Source organism: Marmota marmota, unplaced genomic scaffold (assembly GCF_001458135.2).
Source record: "Marmota marmota marmota unplaced genomic scaffold, marMar, whole genome shotgun sequence".
In the NCBI taxonomy this organism is placed as follows: domain Eukaryota; kingdom Metazoa; phylum Chordata; class Mammalia; order Rodentia; family Sciuridae; genus Marmota; species Marmota marmota.
Genome location: NW_026000243.1, coordinates 6,710,051 through 6,719,538, shown reverse-complemented (window position 1 = coordinate 6,719,538; position 9,488 = coordinate 6,710,051). Strand labels below are relative to the sequence as shown.

At 40.1% G+C, this 9,488-nt stretch overlaps 1 pseudogene; it reads left to right on the top strand.

Annotated features, from left to right (window-relative positions):
- Positions 1-6,522: 6,522 nt before the first annotated feature.
- LOC125614041 lies at positions 6,523-7,459 on the top strand (annotated as a pseudogene).
- The last annotated feature ends 2,029 nt before the right edge of the window (positions 7,460-9,488 follow it).

The following is a 9,488-nucleotide window of genomic DNA, read 5'->3' as shown; positions in this document are numbered from 1 at the left end:
GGGCCACTGGGTCTTTTCTGTCGGTGGTCACAGTTCCGCCTACCTGGCAGGCGCGGGGGGTGGGGGGCGGCTCTGCCCCTCAGCAGGCCGCTGGGCCTGCTCTGTGGATGGTCACAGTTCCCTCTACCTTGCTGGCGCAGGGGGAGGGGGCGGCTCTGCCTTTCAGCAAGCCGCTGCTCCTCTTCTGCCGGTGGGTCGCAGGCCCCCCTCTCTCTGCTTTCTAATCACAATTTGAGCTGCTTCCCTCTGCCACACTCTTCTCTTCCACCATGATATTCTGCCTCACCTTGAGCCCTGAGGAATGGAGCCAGCCTTCCATGGATTAAGACTTCTGAAACTGTGAGCCTCCAAATGAACTTTCCTCCTCTACAATTGTTCTGGTCAGATCTTTGAGTCACAGCAGCGAAAAGCTGACCAAAACACCTGACAAGGACAACTTAGAGGAAGGAAGTTTTATTTTGACTCATGGCTTCCGAAGATTCCATCCATTGTCAGCCAACTCCATTGTTTCATTTAGGCCTGAGGTGAGGCAGATTATCATGGTGGAAAGGAATGGTGGAGAAAGCATCTCAGCTCATCGTAGCCAGAAACCAGAGAGAAAAGAGGGGAGGCAAGAAGGGAGAGGGATGGAGAGAAAGAAAAGGGCAGAGAAGATAAATTCTTGGAGGGCATGCCCCCAGTGACCTATTTCCTTCAACTAGATCCCATCTGCCAGTAAGTAGTCCATTCAGCTATCAATGGATTAATGCACTCATGAGGTCAGAGCCCTTCTGATCTAACTATTGCCTAAAAAGTCCACTTCTGAACTTTTTTTTTTTTTTTTTTTGGTACTGCATATCAAACTCAAGGACATTTTTACCATTGAGCTACTTGCTCAGGCTGGTCTTGAACTTGCAATCCTCCTGCTTCAGCCCTCTGAATCAGAGTCAGTGGGATTATAGGCATGCACCGCTGTGCCTGGCCCCACCTTTTAACTTTGTGGCATTGGGAACCATGCTTTTAACACATGAGATTTAGGGGAACATTCTAGATCCAAACCATAACAGAAGCCTTTTGCCAACTGGCCAGTAAGTTATTCAAACTCCAGAATCCCATCTTACCTTCTGCCTTCTCAGACCTCTCCTGGTTCCAATTGCTATGGGTCAGGTTTCACAGGAAGTAGATCCTGAGATGGATAATGGCCTTTGAGAAGATAGTTAGGGAATGCTTTTTATAGGAACACCTGTGGGACTAGGGACAGATGCAAAATGAAGCAGGGAAGAATCTGCAACCCTGTGAGGATCACTGAAGCTTTGCTATTCAGAGTTGTCCTGAATTGAGATGACAAGACTAGAAATTAATAGCTATGTCTCAAATAGTCATTAGATATATTTTACTCCTGGGAAAGGAGCATATTGGCAAGGAGGCTCTCTTTAGCTGAGGGAAATTCTGGAAAGGATTGTCAAGGAGCTAGGGGGCATATACACCTCAGTGGGGGATTCTGGTGGTACAGTATAATGACAATAATAATTGCCTAGGAAGCACACTCAAGAATGGCCATTGCATCACTTGCCTGTAGCCCCCAAATGGTGATATCCTCATTGTCCCCAGTTAGGGAAATGAATAAATAACCCATGTTTTAATTTTAAAATGGAATGAAAATGAAAGCTCCAGATCTTCATGTGTCAACATGAATCAATCTCAAAAGTGATGAATTTTAAAAGTGCAGATTTACAGTATAATGCAAATATATAAACATAAAATATATGAACTTATAAACACATACATACACAATGAAAGTACAAAATAATGTGTGAGAATAATAAATAGAATGATTTATTCATTTAACTATTTTTAAAAATAATAGAAAATAAAAGTCTATTCAAAAGAACAACAAAACATTATTTTAAAAACCTAGAGATTACTAGGTTTCTAGATTACTAGATATTTGTAAAGAGAAATTTAACCCCATACCTTAGACTTTAAAAGCAGATTTAAGTGGAGAGATAACCCCATGTTTATAGATAAGATGATTTAAGATTATAATGATGACCATTATCTCCAAATTAATTCATAAACACCAGTGCAATTCCAATCACCATTTTAGATTTGCTAGATTGACTTTGAGGAAAACAAATCCATTAAAAAATTTACAAAGGGGCTGGGGATGTGGCTCAAGCAGTAGCGTGCTTGCCTGGCATGCGTGCGGCCCGGGTTCGATCCTCAGCACCACATACAAACAAAGATGTTGTGTCCGCTGAAATCTAAAAAATAAATAAATATTAAAATTTAAAAAAAAATTTACATGAAGAGCAAAGTTCCAAAAATAAAACTAGACAATTTTTTTTGGGAAAAAAGTACAAAGCTGACAAGAGGGAGGCAAGTGGATGAGATTCTTGGTTGGTGAAGCTTAGAGCTCATGAAATTCTATCCATATAAACTTGTGATAAAGCTAGGCTGAGCTGTCAAAAACAACCATTTCTAAAACTCTGGAAGCTGCCTAAAGGCATATAACCAATTTAGAACTGGATATGAATAAAAACTGAACTTTAGGCAAAAGCAGTGGGCTCTCCTGCAATCTTTTCTGGGGGTAACTCCTATTTCCCTTCCCTCACTTCTGTGGGGTGGGAATTTCTACCAGAGTGTGCCAGCTATGAAAACACACAGCTTCATTGCCAGAGAGGACTCAACTTTTAATGAAACATGGAAAAACCCATCCTCAACAATCCCCAAGTTGCTGAGCTTGGGGGTAACCAGTATCTTAGCTATCTCCAAGTTACAGACCTTGTTGGTACAAGCAATGAACTGGAGACTGATCAAAAGTTTAATAGAATTTGGAATATGAGACAGGCATTGGGCCTTGATAAATTCTCCACATAGATGCATTGGCTAGACTGGAAAGGACCCAAACTATCCACACCAAAAGCATGATCTATGAAAGAAAAACTTGGACTTTATAAAAAATAAAAACCCAAAATATGTCATTAATAAAGTGAAAATGCTGTACAAGGTATATACTAGGAGAAACTATATTTAAGTTGAATGTCTTAAAATGTCTTTTATCTATAATATATATGAAGAATTCTTGTGGTGAAGTTGTTCATCTTTATAACTTTACTGACACTCATTAAATTGTATACTTACAATGGGTGAACTGATAGGTATGTTACGCCTCATTAAACATATTGAAAATGATGACCAGCAATGGTAAGGTGTGGAAAAGTATAGGTGAAGTTGGGTGATGGCTATTTAAAGTTCATTTTGCACCTTTATTTATTTTTGGTACTAGGAATTGAACCCAAGTTGTGCTCTACTATTGAGCTACATTCCCAGCCCTTTTTATTTTTTACTTTGGTACAAGGTCTCACTAAGTTGCCCAAGCTGTCCTGGAAATTGCAATCCTCCCACCTTAGCCTCCTGAATTGCTGGGTTTATAGGTGTGCCCCACTAAATCTGTCCATTTTACACTTTCTTTAACTTCTGTGCATTAACAATTTTTGATCATAAAATGTTTTTAAAAGTTGGGTGATAGCCTTATTACATATGAAAATAATTGGAGGATTTATACTGCCTGATTTTAAAGTTTAATATACTAATCAAGACAGTGTGAAACTGGTGTAAGATAGGCCTATGGCTCAAGGAACAGAACTGGGAGTCCAGAAATGAATCCTAATGTTAACAGTCAACTGATTTTAGACCAAGGCAATTCAATGGGGATTAACAAACAGTCTAATGGAACAGAATAGAGAATTCAGTGCTAGACCCACCTTTTTGTACACTTGCTATGGTAAAGGTGATACCACAAATCAATTCTCAGTAGAGTATACTGGAAAAATGAACCATGTTTAGGAAAGTAAAAACTGGATTCCTTACTAGAGTGACTGAACCATGTACAGCCAGAAGAATGAGAAATTGTGCTCCATTTGTGTAATAAATGTCAAAATGCATTCTACTGTAAAGTAAATTAAAAAGGCATCCCCCACCAAAAAAAACAAAACAAAACAAAACAAAACAAAACCAAAACAAAACTGGATTCCTACTATGCCTCTACCTTATTTATAGAGGTAGATTTCAGGTGGGTTAAAGGTGTAAAGGTACATATTTTAAGAAGCTTATCTGAGGATATCTTTGTGACTATTTAAGATCTCAAATACATAAAGCATATGGAAAAAAAGTTTTGTTTGTATCAAATTATAGGCTTATATTAGACTGAGAATCCCATAGTTAAGGTCAATACACAGATGATAGGTTGGGAGAATATATTTGCAATATCTAAGACTGATTAGAGAATAATGCTGGAATGTACGAGCAACTCTTTGTGAATCAACAATGAGAAACATGATGGAAAACTTGATACATGATATAAACAGGAAATTTCCAAATAAGGAAACCCAAATGAAAATTATGTAACAGTACTAGAAATTAGAAAAATGTATAGTGTATTAAGATAACTAGACATTGGTTTTAAAAAATTAAAAGTTTGATAATACCAAATATAAAGATATAAGAAAAAATAGGACCTTCCTGCATTGCTGGGAGAATTTTGACTGGTATAGTTTTCTTTGAAGAGTAAATTAAATTACTTAAATTTAAATTAAGCATTAATATATTCTAGGGTATTTCTCATACAAGTCCACAATAGGTCTGGGAATGTCAAGTGCCTCTGCCTGGGTTCAAATGGTGATTGCACTTCTGTTTACAATTACAGAAAGAGTGGAAGAAAGATGGCTTAGTTACAACTGTGCAGTTGCATTTATTATCTTTAATATTTTATTTCCTAGCCTCTGTATTAGTCAGAGGCAGGATATAGTACAAAGCTAAAAATTATGAACTCTGGCAGGTAGATTATTCTCAAATCTTCCATTTATAAGCTGTGTGACAGTACAAGCTTCTACACATCTCAGTTTCTCCATCTGTAAAATGGAAATGATAATAATACCTATCACATAGGGCTGATGTGATAATCAAAATGTATGTACTTTATATGAGAATATATCCATATTTACATGGCACCTACTGTGCTTGGCACAGAGCAAGCATATTACAAATGTTCCCTTTAGATCTAAAGTAAAAGTTTCAAAACAATCACATCTATTTAAAAATAAATATTCATGCATTAGTATATATAGGCTTTTTTTTGATTTTTGTATTTGAAATATGTTCATTAGAAAAAGAGGAATGTAATTATCAAAGAGAAGGGAGGAATATACAATTGAATGCAGGAAGAATAGAAAGAAGTCGAGAGTGAAGCAGAAAGCCAGGAGTGGTGGTGGTACATGCCTATGATCCCAGTGACTCAGGAGGCTTGCGCACTCAGTGAGGCAGGAGGATTGCAAGTTTGAGACCAGCCTCAGCAACTTAGTGAGACACTGTCTCAAAATTGAAAAAAAAAAAAAAAAAAGGTCTGGGAATGTAAAGTGCCCATGCCTGGATTCAATTCCCAGTACCAAGTTGAAAAAAAAAAAAAAAAAAGAGGGTATAGTTTGATGTTTTAAATATTAGAGGATTCAGAGAAAATAATGCACCAGTCTGGCTTTTGTTTTTATTTCTTAAAATTTCTTTGGTTTATTAGTACCAAGAAACAGAGAAAGGAAATCTGCCAATTCTGTAATTTTTAAGGCCATACCTGTTATTAAAAGCCTTGATGAGGCAAGAGTGTGAAATCTTGGCTAAAACACAGTTAGTGGACATTCTTTGTATTCCCCTGGAATGGAGAATGGAAGAGGTATACTAGGCATCAAACAAGATACAGCATTTCTCATCAACAAACTTGCTGAACTTCAAAATTGCATTATTTTTTTCTTTGTAAATGTTGAAAAGCTACATTGACGTTATTCAACAAGCAATTAAAATCATTCAAGTTACTGCTCTCCTTCCCCAAGAAGGATAAGGTAAATTTCCAACTCTAATTATAATCAAAGCAAATCAGGAAGCTATTAAGCTATGTATCATAAGGAATCAAGCAGTAAAAATTAGACCAGACAGATGATGTAATGAACATGTGCTAAGCAAAGTTAATCCAGCAACCACTATAGGAACTTCCTCTGAATATGTATTAGTTGAAGAGATCTACAGTACTAGTATCAATGTTGTTACTAAAGTCGTAGCCTGTGTGGTCATATCAGTGGGATAAAGTGCAGATTTAAGATATATATAATTTTGTGATACCATCAATGAAAAAGAAGTCTCTTCCTATATTTATATTATTTATTTAATTTTCTTGCCTTATAGCATTAGCGAGATATTCCAAAATAATGTAAAATACTAGTGGTGATAGCCATTCCAGTCTTCCTTTGACTGGTGTTAATATGGTAGAATTTCCCCCACTATTTTCTTTTGACATGATTGTGTCTTGTATTCAAAATGGATTTCTTGAGCAGCTTACTCTGCTCCTGCTCTTGTATATCTTGGTTGGTGACAGCCCAAGGGTCCTAGAGCAGCACATACCCCTCTATCTGATCCATGTTGCCAGCACCCTTGCAGCATGCCTAGCACACTCCTGGTGAAAACTCAGCTAGTGCCTGGTCAACTTTCCCCTTGGACTGCCTTAGGAATAATAAGGCTGAAATCCAGAGCAGTGAGCTGAAGGCTCAGTATAAAGACAACCCAAAAGTTGAGAAGCAGCTGCAGAGGAACAAACAGGTATCCAGGCCCCAACTGCTGCTGGGTTCTGGAGAATCTGGAATGAAACCCTTGTGAAGCAGATGAGGATCCTGCATATTAATGGATTTCATGGAGAGGACTTGCAGGCTGCAAGGAGCAATAGTCATGGTGAGAGGGTTAATAAAGAGCAGGACATCAAAAACACACTGAAAGAGGCACTGAATCATCATGATTGTTATGAACAAGCTCATGCTCCCAGTGGAGAACCAGTTCCCAGCGGGTTGCATTCTGAACATGATGACCATGCCTGACTTTTCACACCTGAATTCTACAAGCAGGCCATGGCTGTATGGGAGGATGGGGAGTATGTGCCTGCTTAGTGCTCCAACCAGTACCAGCTGACTGTGCTTCCTTGACAGATTGAGTTGGCAAGCAGGCCCACTGTGCTAGGCATCCAGGACCTACCCTAATGCTGTGTACTAACTTCTGGGATCCTTGAGACCAAGTTATGGATAGACAAAGCCAACTTCCATGTGGAGGATATGGGTGGCCAGTGTGATGACTGCAGCAAACAGATCCAAGGCCGCAATGAAGTGAGTGCCATCACCTTCATGGTGGTCAGCAGCAGTTTCAATGCATTCATATGGGAGGACAACCTAACAGCCTGCAGAAGGCTCTGAACTTCTTCATGAGGGTCTGGGATAAGAGACGACTGTGCACTATTGCTGTGATTCTGTTTTAGAATGAGCAAGACCTGCTGGCTGAGAAAGTCCTTGCTGGGAAACAAACAAACAAACAAACAAAAACCCTGAGGACTATTTTATGGAATTTGCTTTCTTCAGTAATCTTAGAAATGCAATTTCTGAGTCACCAGTGACCCAAGTATTTTATCCCTGACTGATTTCTGAGGATCAGTACTGCCAGGTGAACTGGTCGCTACTCTCGCTTCCTTCCCTTCACTTGCCCTGAACATGACATCACCCGGTGCATGCACTTGCTCTAAGAAAGGAACTCCCACATTTAATTAAAGTCTATACTCAATTTATTAAAATCGAGAGGTAATTGTACAAGCAGTTAATCACCTACTAGGCTACAATTATCAAAGTAGCCTTCCCTTTCTCTGTAGAGCTTTTCCCTAGAGCTCCCTTTTCCCTTCAGATTGATTGAATGTTCCAAATTTAGAAAGCTTGAGGTGGCTTATGGAAAAAGAAAAGCCACACAAGTTCTCTTTTACTTTCAGTAAATAGCAGTAGCAAACAGAAATGAAAAAAAAAAAAAAAAAAGAAAATGGAATAAGTATTATCTTGGGCTTCATTAAAAATAAAAATAAACCAAGAGCAAAATATGGGTTTCTTATACATAGTGTATAATTGAGTGTTTTGTATTTTTATAATTAGTATCAAGATTATCAATATAGGCTCATTGACCCTGCCTATCATCTGCCATTTGCCTGCCTCTTGCCTGCCCATTGCCTGCCCATGGCTCACTGCTCCACGTCCACCCACAGATTGCCCACAATTAGCCTGCAGACTGCCCGCAGACCGCCATTGGATTGCCCACTGCCCATTGCCCCTGCTGCCTGGAAGTTCATTGTCATAGTACCTGCAGGTTTGGTTACACATGGCTGCCACCAACCTGGGACACCAGCCAGGACCTGTAAGTTTGCTGCTGCCACTGCTGCCATCTTGGGGCGTGGCTGCCTCAGTCCGGGAACACTGGCCAGGGACTGGAGATATATGGTCCAGGTACTTACAGTCTGGTTGCACCTGAGGTCTTTCTGCTGGGTGTGCTAGTGGCCACCATCTGGCTGCTTCTTTGCAGGGCCACTCTGTTGTGTGAGCATATCCCTGTCTCTCTGCAAGTTGAAAGGGCATTGAGATCTTGGGACTAAAGCAAGGCAGAGCCTGGGGAAGCTAAAGCCCAGTCCATTGCCTTGACACGTGAGTAAATCAGTCAGGGTCACTCCAGGTGAATTTGGCTGGCTATTAAATAATCACACAGACACAGAAAGTGCCTTTTTCTTGGGGCATTTCAGTGGTGGCTCCTCAGCCTCAGCTCCCGCAAGGGAAGCAAGAGAGGCAGACAAAAAAGATGGAGGAGCATGTTCTGAAGCCCTATTTATTGAGGGGAGCCATTGTGTGGAACATTCTACCTTAGAAAGTAAGAGGTAGTATTACAGAGGAACAAGAAGGCAGCCCACTCCCAAAGCCTTACTCCCCTGCTGAGTGGAGATGGGGATCCTCCTGCTTCAGTGCGCAGGGAAGCCAGTCTCTGCATTTCCATTGCTCAAAGCTGGGGGAGGGGCACTCAGCTCCTATATGGAAGCTCCAGATTGCAGCCAGGATTTCGTGGGCCAGCCTGGGTCTAGCAAGCCTGTGGAAAGCCTGAGACTAGGGGCAGTTCCCTAGGGGCGGCACAGGTTGGAGAAACTGGAGAAAACTGGGCTCTCTCTAGCTAGTGAGTCCTGAAGTGTGTGGGGATAAAAGGGGCTGGATACAATGGGTGGGGAGACTGGAAGAGGGTGTGAGAGCATCTTGCTCTCTGCTCACTCACCCAAACAGTTGGGCCCCCAATGGACTGGAGCTACCTTCAAACTTCAGACAACCCCACCTATGGGAAGAGAAGGGAAGCTGAGAAAGTTTTTGAAAGCCAATGGAAGCAATTATTCAATTTTCCATTGAGACTTTCCATTATTTTTGCCCTTTCTCACATCTCTACCATCTTTGAATCCAAATATTTTTTATGCATCAATTTATGAAGGAATGGGATGTCTGAATAATATATTACAGTTTTGTTGTTTATTCTTATATTTTTACTTTTTTAAAAAAAAATCTGTACATATTTTTTCTCTCACCTGTCTGCCTAGATTCTCTTTCTCACTTCTCTTATACTAACAGCCAATCTCA